At 39.1% G+C, this 10725-nt stretch overlaps 1 protein-coding gene across 1 annotated transcript in view; it reads right to left on the minus strand.

The window, feature by feature from the left end:
- LOC126260725 (uncharacterized) overlaps positions 1–7958 on the minus strand; it is a 185130-nt gene extending 177172 nt beyond the window's left edge. The window contains exon 1 of the mRNA XM_049958063.1: positions 7905–7958. The gene's annotated coding sequence lies outside the window, so the exon portion shown is untranslated. The remainder of the gene's footprint in view (positions 1–7904) is intronic.
- Positions 7959–10725: the final 2767 nt, after the last annotated feature.

The raw sequence follows: 10725 nt of genomic DNA on the forward strand, positions 1-10725 counted from the left end.
TCCGGCAGAGTAACTGTCGGTGTCATAAGGTCATAATCATGCTACATAGGTTTGGTGAACACAACAGTGAACTCACGTAGAAGTCTTTGACACCTTATTCAATGTATCTGAACCCAGCAGAACACACCTGGGGCACTATCAAGCACCAACTCAACATCCATTAATTTACTGGAATTTTGTGCACTGAACTTCTGGATACCCACCAAGCACCTGTCAAAGTCATGTCATGCAGAAAGACTGCTTCATTACCATCTAAAGGAGACCAATACCCTATTAAACAAATGGTCCCAATGTTTCAGTTCCCCATTGCAAATCAGTGTTACAAATGGACAATTTCAAACGATAATCATTAAAACATTTGAGAACTTTTGTAAATACAAATAACTGCCCAATATCAAATTTCTTCAAGATCATTATCTTCTTCAATTCCGGAGATTAGGTGGGATGCCTTTTCAATCTTCATGGGTCTTCCACATTTTTTAGACCAAGTATTAGTGATGATTAAATTATGCTCTGTGCAAAATTTCCTCTTTCATTCCTTTACCCTAGCTGATGGTCTCCTACTATTTTCCTTTCTCTTCCATTTCCTACTACTGAATTCCAGTCCCCCCATTACATTTAAATGTTTGTCGATTTAAATATCTGAATAATTTATTTTACATCATACATTCTTTCAATCTTATCATCATCTGCAAAGTTTGTTGGCAGTAATGCTGTGGTAAGCATTGGCTTCTTGTTTATTTTGGCTGCACTAACACTTTCACTATGCTGTCCATAGAAGCTTACTGGCATTCCCATTATCTTACTTTTATTAGACTTATCTGCATTACCCTCTTAGCGACACCAGTCTTCACTAATTCCCATTATGTCAAACTTCAATCTACTGGTTTCCCTTTTTAAACTCTAACTTACCTACCCGATTCAGGGATCTATCATTCCTCACTAAGACCTGTAGAATGTCAGTTTTGTTCTTCCTGACGATGACATCCTCCTGACTAGTTCCTGCCAGAGATATGAAGGGGAAACAATATTTTTCCTTTCTTGTGATCAGTCTTCTGACTGGTTTGATGCAGCCCCCTACAAATTTCTCTCCTGTGCCAACATTATCATCTTCGAGTAGCACTTACAACACACATCCTCAATTATTTGCTGGATTTATTCCAATCTCTGTCTTCCTCTGCAGCTTTTACCCTCTACAGCTCTGTCTAGTACCATGGAAGTTATTCCCTGATGTCTTAACAGATGTCCTATCATCCTCTCTCTTCTTCTTGTCAGTATTTTCCATATATTACTTTCCTCACCAATTCTGCGAGAACCGCCTCACTCCTTACTTTATCACTCAACCTAATTATCATTCTTCTGTAGTACCACATCTCAAATGCTTCAATTCTCTTCTATTCCAGTTTTCCTACTGTCCACATTTCACTACCATACAATGTTGTGCTCCGAATGCACATTCTCAGAAGTTTCTTTCTCAAATTAAGGCCTATGTAGGCTGCTCTTGGCCAGGAATGCCTTTCTGCCAGAGCTAGTCTGCTTTTGATGTCCTCCTTGCTCCACCCATCATGGGTCATATTGCTGCCCAGGTAGCAGAATTTCTTAACTTCCTCTACTCTGTGATTATCAATCCTGATGTGAAGTTTCTCGCTGCTCTCATTTCTGCTACTTCTCACAACTCTCGTGTTTTCTTATTTTTTCTTTTTAATTATTATTCTCAATCCATATTCTGTAATCATTAGACTGTTCACTCTGTTCAGCAGAGCCAAACTGCTACTTTACCTCAGAAATATTTTACCCAATAAGATGCCATCACGTTCAAACCATCCAGTACAGCTGTGTACCACCATATTGTTTACTGTTACAAAGCCAGATCAGTCAATCATAGAGACTGTTGCCCCAACAACTACTAAAACGACTACTGCCCCTCTTCAGGGACCATGGGTTAGTCTGGACGCTCCACATATACCCATTCATTGTTGTTGCACATACAACCCACCCCACCATGGCATGGTTCATGGGGGAGAGAGTTGCCCCATCTACAGAAGATTAAGAAAAAGTGTGTGCACTCCAACCACAGGCAGCTATTTGGGCAGCAGCATGTAATACGTAGTGCACCACTGGTGCATGTAGCAGGCGACTACAGTTCTCAACCTCTTGTGCATATTTAGGAAGTCTCTGGTTCAAGCCAGACACTTAACTCAGAACCAGGGGACCACAATTAGTTTTGGTGACAATGCTGCAGATTGTGAGCTTTACTGTAATTCAGCAAGCAAGGCCCATCATCTCAATTTTTACTACAGAAATGAGATGACCTTCGAGTTCAGTGGCAAGCATACTTCATTCCAACATGTGCCACAATATGTAGTTATTTGCACCCTGTTCCCTCAATGCATTCAACATGATGTATTCAACCTCCAGTCATACACACAGAGCGCACAAGATGAGGTACATAATGTTAAGTTTTTAGAACTACAAATGTATCACAACCTTAATAGGAAACATGTATCCTAGAATTAATTAAACTTCTTATTTCAGCTTTATTTGCAGAATATATGATCTATCATCAGCCTGTCTCCTATCCTATCCTATTCTAAACATCTCTTTTTTCCTTACCATTATCAAACCCTTAATGGCAGCTATGGCGGAGATCATCATCTTTGGTACGGTGCAGCTGGTGGAGGAGGCACCCTTTCCCCTCCTAAGGGTAGGCCTAAATGAGGAGTGAAACCACTGCCTTGTGGTGAAGAGGGATCTTCAAAGGCTGAGGAAGTAAACCATGAAAGAAAATCCTCAGATGTGTTAAGCTGAGTAAAAGTTGTCATTGCTTTCAATCAAAGAACGAGCCTCAGATTAAAAATACCTAATGTGGACAGCACTTCTTGTTCCCCTGGAACGAATGGCAGCTCTTCACAGCCTGAAGAAAAACCAAGGAACGCAAGGAGATACACTAAACAAGAGCAGAAAATTAGAACCCAACCAAAAGACAAAAACAAGTTGAGAATGGGAACATTAAATGTAATAATCTTGACAGGAAAGACTGAAGAGATTGTAGACATGATGGAGAGGAGAAAGATTCATATCCTTGGATTGAGTGAGACCAAGTGGAAGAGAAAAAACTCTAAGTTGCTGAGAGGTGGGTACAAACTACACTGGCAGGGTCACAATTAAGAGGCAAAAAAAAATGGAGTGGGGTTTGTGTTTCACAAAGACACTAGCCCAGTTACAGATGTGAGCTTAGTAAGTGAAAGGATAATTAGAGCAAGAGTGAACTTGGGGAAAGAATGGTTTTACTATACTTCAAGTATATGCGCCTCAGCAAGGGTGCAGAAGTATACGCGCCTCAGCAAGGGTGCAGTGAGGAAGAAAAAACTGAATTCTTTGAAGAACTGGAAGACCAAGTAAGAGAAGATAACATTATGATAATTGGGGATCTGAGTGCTCAGATCGGCACAGATATAAATGGATATGAGGAGGTGATGGGCCCTTTTGGATACAGGAAACGAAATGTTGAGGGTGAAGAAATTCTAGATCTCTGCATAAGGAATCATCTTTTAGTGAAGAATACATTCTTCAAGAAACAAGATAGCCATAAGATTACTAGATATGGCTGGGATGGCAAATCTAAGACAGTTATAGACTATATATTAACGGACAAATTAATTGGAGGAAAAGTAAGGGACACTAAAGTCATACCAAGTGAGCAATGGGATAGTAACCACAGGTTACTAGTGGCTGATCTAAATTATAAGATGAAAAGTTTGAATGCTGTACAAAGAAAGCCAAAAATTAAGGAGTGGAAGTTGTAAGAAGAAGAAAATAAGAACCATTTCCAAAATCTAGAACCAAAAAAATTGCCAAAAACTGAAAGGGGTAGTGTATAGGAAGAGTGGAACCTATTTAAAACATCAATAGTTAACAGTGCTGTGCAGATATGTGGCAAAAACAAAGGGTAAAGTGAGAGACAAAGAAACCAGTTGGTGGAACAATAAAGTAGAGGATAAAAAAAAAAAAAAAAAAAACAGAGTTTGAAAAAAAACGGAGTTTGAAAAAAGAAATCAGAACCAAGGGCTGGTACCAAAAGATTAACACAAGGTGACAACACTGGAGAAGGAATACTCCAGTAAAGACAAGTGTGAAAGAAGAAAAGGAGAAGAGTTGGGAAATATTCACCCAGAAACTAGAGCAGGATAGCAAAGGGATCCAAAAACTGCTATATGAGTTATTGAAAAGTAAAAGATCTGATAGAGAAGACATAAAAGTGATTGAAACAGACGATGGGGATATTATCAGGGACATGGATGGTATCAGAGAAGAGATGAAGAATTACTTTGAAATCTTACTGAATGGGGAAGATGCACAAGAAAGTGACACCGAAGTCATTGAATTAGAGGAAAAGCAGGATCCAATCTCTTGGTTAGAAACTGAGAATTCCCTGAAACAGATGAATAGTGGGAAGGCGGCTGGAGTAGATGAGCTGACAGCGGATATGATTAAAGCCGCAGGAATCCATGGAATACAATAGTTACAACAGGTGCTGGGGATGATATGGAAAGAAAACAAAGTGACGGATGAATGGAAAAAAGGAATTATAATACCATTGTTGAAGAAAGGTAGCAGAAAGAAATGCACCAACTACTGAGGAATCTCACTGCTATTACACTGCCTTAAGATAATGGCAAAAATAATAGAAAAAAGATTGCGGAAAATTCTAGAACACCAATTAGAGGAACAACAGCACGGGTTCAGACGTAATAGGGGAACAATAGATTTCATTTTCTCCCTCAGTCAGTTAATGGAGAAATACTGGGAAAAAGGAAAGGACTTGATAGTAGTATTTTTGGATTTGGAAAAAGCATGACAGTGTACCAAGGGATAAAATATTGGAATGCTTCAGAAAACAATGTTCCTGATTCATTAATTAAAAAAGTCCAGACACTGTACAATGGTTGTGAGAGCAGTGTACAAGTAGGAGGTGGAAGATCAAATGGTTTAAGAAAAGGAGAGGCATTTAGGTAGGCAGTTCGTCCTCCCCTTTACTATTCATTACACTTATAGACAGAATCATGAAATAACTCAAGGAAGAAGAAAATGAAGATCTCAATGCTTTAGTTTTTGCCGATGACATCACCATTTGGGGAGAGACGGAAATGGAGGTTCAGAGAAGACTAGATTACTAAAACAAAAAATCTAAAAAAATCAAGTTAACGGTGAGTAGGAACAAGACAGTGGTAATGAAGATGAGCAGGACACCCACACCTTGTCACATCATACTGGAGGGGGAGAAGGTTGAATGTGTGAAAAGCTTCAATTGCCTGGATAGCATCATATCACACGATGGAAGTTCCCAAATAGAAGTCTTCAACAGAATAACAAAAGGAGCTAGCTTCTTCCACCAAGTATGAAATCTAATCTGGGACAAGGAAGTCCCTCAGAGAGTCAAACAGATCATGTAAAAAACTTATCTCCTACCAACCACGATGCATAGTCAAGAGGCCTGGTCATAAATAAGAGAGAAGAGAGTCAAATACAAGCATGTGAAATTAAGTTCCTTAGGTCATCTCTACGAAAAACTAGGAGAGACAGAGTCAGGAATGACTATGTAAGGAGAAACCTGCAGGTGACATTGACTACAGAGGAATGAATGAGTGCTTTGAGATTGAAGTGGTTCAGTCACGTGAAGCGAATGCACCCAACTTGAACTCCACGCCAATATTTGGAGATTGAGGTACCTGGAAGAAGACCAATTGGATGGCCTAGGAAGAGATGTACAGACCAGGTATAAGGAAGATCTCAATAGGAGAGGAATAACATGTGACGTAGTGGAGAGGGAAAAGCTATACCAGGACAAAAAACCAATGGAGGCATATCATTCACAAAGTTCCTACCCGGCTCGCTGGAAGGAAATCCTGATGATGATGATGACTTCTGCCATAGGTGAGTTAAAAATGAAGAAGCTAGTTTACTCAGCATATTTTCACTTAAGTACTGGAATCTGTTTTTCAGGAAACTACTTGTAGGTCTAGTATTTCCAGAACACAGAGGTGTGCACAGCACAATGTTTCTTTCCCATTAACTGTAAATTCCCTTTAGTCTTCTTTCTATTGCAATAGTTGGACATGTCAACAATTATTACCCACTCACTGTACACATTCTTTCTCTAGTCACAAATTACACATTCTTTCTCTAGTCACAAATTACAAAGTATTCAATATAACAATGGTCTTATCACACTCACAATGACACCATGTCATCAGGCAAAGGGATACCCCAAGAGCACTAACCTAAATGAAAGAGAGAGAGAGAGAGAGAGAGAGAGAGAGAGAGAGAGAGAGAGAGAGAGAGCAAGCTCGGATAGGACAATGATGCCGAAGGAAATCAAGTATGTACAAACGAATCGGCTGGCATTTGCCCGATTCACTTAAGGAAAACCTTGGAAACCCAAATTTGGATGAACTGTTGGGTCCAGTGTTATACTCCTTTTATAATGCAATCTAGAAGACTGTTAACCACAATAAAGCATTGTTCTACATTCCTAACTGCTCTAATCAGTGTAATGATGTGTGGGATGCTGAGCTACTCTTTAAGGACAGTGGATCCAACCTCTCCAGCTCAATTCTTTCTTTAGTGTTCCTGATACATTCCTTTATTTACACTTCCCCAAATCTTGGCAGAGTATGAGATGCCCGTAGTTTTTAAACAAAAAATACACCACTTCAGAGCCTGAAATTTAAATATTTACAAAAAAAAAAAAAACCTGATTATGGCGTATAAAAGCACAGCACAACCAACACTGTGTCATATAAGCTCCATCATATGAAATGCTAGAAGCCTATTTCCACCTAATTACTAACAACTAGCCTACCAAATACATCTATTAAGTGCACATTGTATAATCCCTTGAACTTAACACAATATAGCAGAAACTGAACTCAAATAACGAAACATTAAATAGGCCAATGTTCCTATACATTGTAACAAAAATAATGATGATTTTTTGAAATACATAACATCTAGCTCATAAGTAGAAAGGGACTTCATTACATCATGACTGTTCAATGTATCAGTGTTACAGGAGTAGGCCACATATTTAAAAAATCTATTGTAAAATATAATGGCAAAATATGAATGAATAATTACTAGTAAAATTTACGGTACACAAAGTGCTACGAAGTAAACATACCGCATTGCAATCCACAAAAAATGTTTTCAACAGTCCGTTAACAAACAAAAATTATCGTCCACAACTCAAACCTATCACGAAATGAACGTCCAACTCTATTTCATTAATTCTTATGCTATGATTAATTCGTATGCACCAGAGTCGGAGAGTAACTGGTAAAATATGTACACTATTGGCCAATGAACCGTCAGCGTGAATATCAACATATCTGCAAGGTACTTATATTACACAGAAACGCCGACCTACATTTTAACTACAGCGTCACACATAATATCGCAAGCGGTTATACTTCACTAAGCTTAACAAAGTGCTCCAGGTCCGTAAACAATGTGCTGTACCAATTAATAGCAACAGTTGCAGACGATCTGCACTCCTGTCACAATGAAAAGAAAACAAAAACAAAACTTGCCTGGAACTTTTCGAGAAACTCGGTCGCTAGTTCTCGTTCTAGCTATGTTAGAGCTTCTTTCTTTTCAAGTTAGGCCACGAGTATAAATCTAAGCAGAGACGTGATCTAGCTTAATGATTTATTACTCGTTAGCATCATAAACATCACTTAACACCTCTAATTCACGCTAACTGAACAACGCCCACAAGCATTATAAAAAGCTACACAAGCATTACACGATTAGCACTAGCACCATGTGTTGACGAGTGTCGTAAGGCTTACACTCTCCCTCAACATAGTATATATTTTGACATACAAATGTCTCAAAGCACTTACTGTCGCCATAAACCAACATCCTCACATCCTTAACATCTCTTTCGTTCGCAGATCAGACATTTCGATTTTCCACATTTGTCAGGCAGTGCATCCAACCTTAACCTATAATTTTGCGATATCACATTTTCAAGTGCAACTATTGGCTACACTTTCGCGAGTTGCGAATGCAAGAAAACACAGATGATACCCTGTATATCTATTACAGTAGACAGAAACATTAACTTAATTTCAGGATCGACGATTGTACGAAAGCAATACGTTTCGGTCTCTTTTTTCAGGTGTGTTTTCTTTAATCATTCGGACAGAATTTGATTCTCTGACAGATGACATGGTAAAAACGCATACTCGAACTCAGTTACATTTACTGTTTTTGACAACATACCTTAGTTGAACTAAACCACATATAGGAGCTTTCTAATTCGTTTCCATCAAGCTCTGTGTGCTACATGCAGAAACAGGTAGTGACACACAAATAATATGCACCTACAACATCTATCACTGTGAATCACGTAAATTGGGTTCCTCCTGTTGATGTGAACCACATAATCTTCTTCCGTTATTTTTCTTGCCCAGGCATGTTTCGGTTATTTATGTAGCGGTCTATCAGTCGTATTTTGGATTGGGTTTAGTTGGATAGTTTCTGCAGAACCTTCATTAATTCACATAAAAGAAAGACAACAGCGTTTCTACATCTACACTGTGGAAACCACCGGGAAGTGTAAGGCATAGGATACGTCCCATTGTACCGGTTATTAAGGTTTCTTCCCGTTCCATTCACATACGGAGCGCGGGAAGAGTGGCCGTTTGAATGCCTCCTTGCGTGCTGTAATTATTCTAATATTGTCCTCCGATAACTATGTGAGCGAGACATAGGGGGATGAAGAATAATTCTAGAGTCATCATTTACAGTCGGTTCTTGAAGCTGTGCTAATAGACTTTCTCAGGATAGTATACGTCTATCTTCAAGAGTCTGCCAGTACAGGTTCTTCCGTATCTTTATGACACTGTTCCGTGGATCAGACAAACCTCTGAACATTCGTGTTGTCCTTCTCTGTATACGTTCAATATCTCCTGCCAGTCCCATCTGGGTCCCACACACTTGAGCAATATTCTAGAACCGGTTGCACAACTGATTTGTAAGCGACCTCCTTTGTAAACTGATCGCATATCCCCAGTATTCTACCAATAAACCGATGTCTGTCATCTGCTTTACCCATTACTGAGCCTATGTGATCATTCTATTTCATATCCTACAAAGTGTTACGTCCAGGTATTTGTATGAGTTGGCTGATTCCAACAGTGACTCATTGGTATTATAGTTGTAGGATACTAAGTTTTTTCGTTCTGCGACAACTGTTGTTGTAGATGTCCGATTCTTTGTAGCTGAGATGTAGGGAATCTTAATGACATTTCATTAAACAAATGATCGAGATGGTGTGAACACTGACAGGCGATAATACTCTTCTACAGAATGATCCTGAAAACTGGGTCTGTTGGCTTGACAGTTTACTGGTCTGCAGACTGTGATTTCTGTGCAAATCTGATTTGCTACACTTTCAGCCCTATTGAAACTTATTTTGAATGCAGCTATGCTAATTTCGCGTTGTTTTGGAGGCTTTTTATCCGTTGTATTGACAAGCTTCTTCGCCGAAAGCAAGTCAGTTTGAAGGGCCTGTAACGTTCGAGGTAAAGGAAGAACTGATCCCGAAACTTCAGTGAGCATGATGAAGCTCACAATGAATTCCAACGAGATTATAGCTTGGAGCAGCGAAACTTATGTGTAGCTCGTTTGTTTCCTTTATCAGCCATTTTTTTGCAAAATTCCATGGAGACGTAGGAAGATGTCTAAAAATCTCAAAATCGCCTCATGTCTTTCAATCTATCTTGGCTCACACATTTTTTTAGTATGCTTTGTTTTTCCAGGGCATATGAGTTTGAATTTCTTCCTTGAAGAGATGCAGTCTTCCACCAGACTCACGGACAAAGGTTGTCACAGCTGAAATAACTCCCACAACAGTTGCTATGCTAGGTACTGTGTAGGCAGCACTGATGGCTAGGTATGAGTATCAAACGTAAAAGGTTGAATATTGGATATGCACACCTGGACACTTATTTTACGATTCATGCTGGCACTTCCATCATATGCTTCTCCCTGGCACAGTGAAATGTCTAGGTTCAGGCTTTCCAATTCTTGTGCTGTATTGCGAGCTGTGTATTCACCAGTAAGATCCACAATCTGGACAAACTCGAGGAAATCTTCCTTGATTTGATTTGTATCCACTTCGGAATAGTGATTACAAATGGATAGTTGCTCACTAATAGAAGCTAAAATAGAAAAAAAAATATTTACATCTTTAAATTTTGGCTACTAATTTGTTTGTTACTAACTGCCCACAGCTTCCAATTAATTCATTTTGCAACGATTTGCTAATGCAGGAAGCATTTTTAGCATATGATTTCACGTGGTGGAGTAGATATCGCATCTCCAGGATCTACTCGGAACTTCAACAATGCTTTGAAGTTGCCTTCACCAGGAGAACATTTCGATTCTAAATCACCGTCATCCCTATGTCCTCTTAATGGAATGATTTGCACGACACATAGTATAATTGTTTTTAAAATGACTACAACTTTTTGCGATTGTCTGCTACAGCTTTGCTCTCCTGGGATCTCACGTGGCCAAAAATATTCACTGACTTCATCATCACCATCAGGAAATTGTGACAGGTTATCATATTAGCTTGGTGTTCTCGTGGCGTGTGAGAATTTGAACGGCTTCCTTTTATAATTTCTGCAGTTCTTCCACTAACTTTCACAATTT

Source organism: Schistocerca nitens, chromosome 5, assembly GCF_023898315.1.
Source record: "Schistocerca nitens isolate TAMUIC-IGC-003100 chromosome 5, iqSchNite1.1, whole genome shotgun sequence".
NCBI lineage: Eukaryota > Metazoa > Arthropoda > Insecta > Orthoptera > Acrididae > Schistocerca > Schistocerca nitens.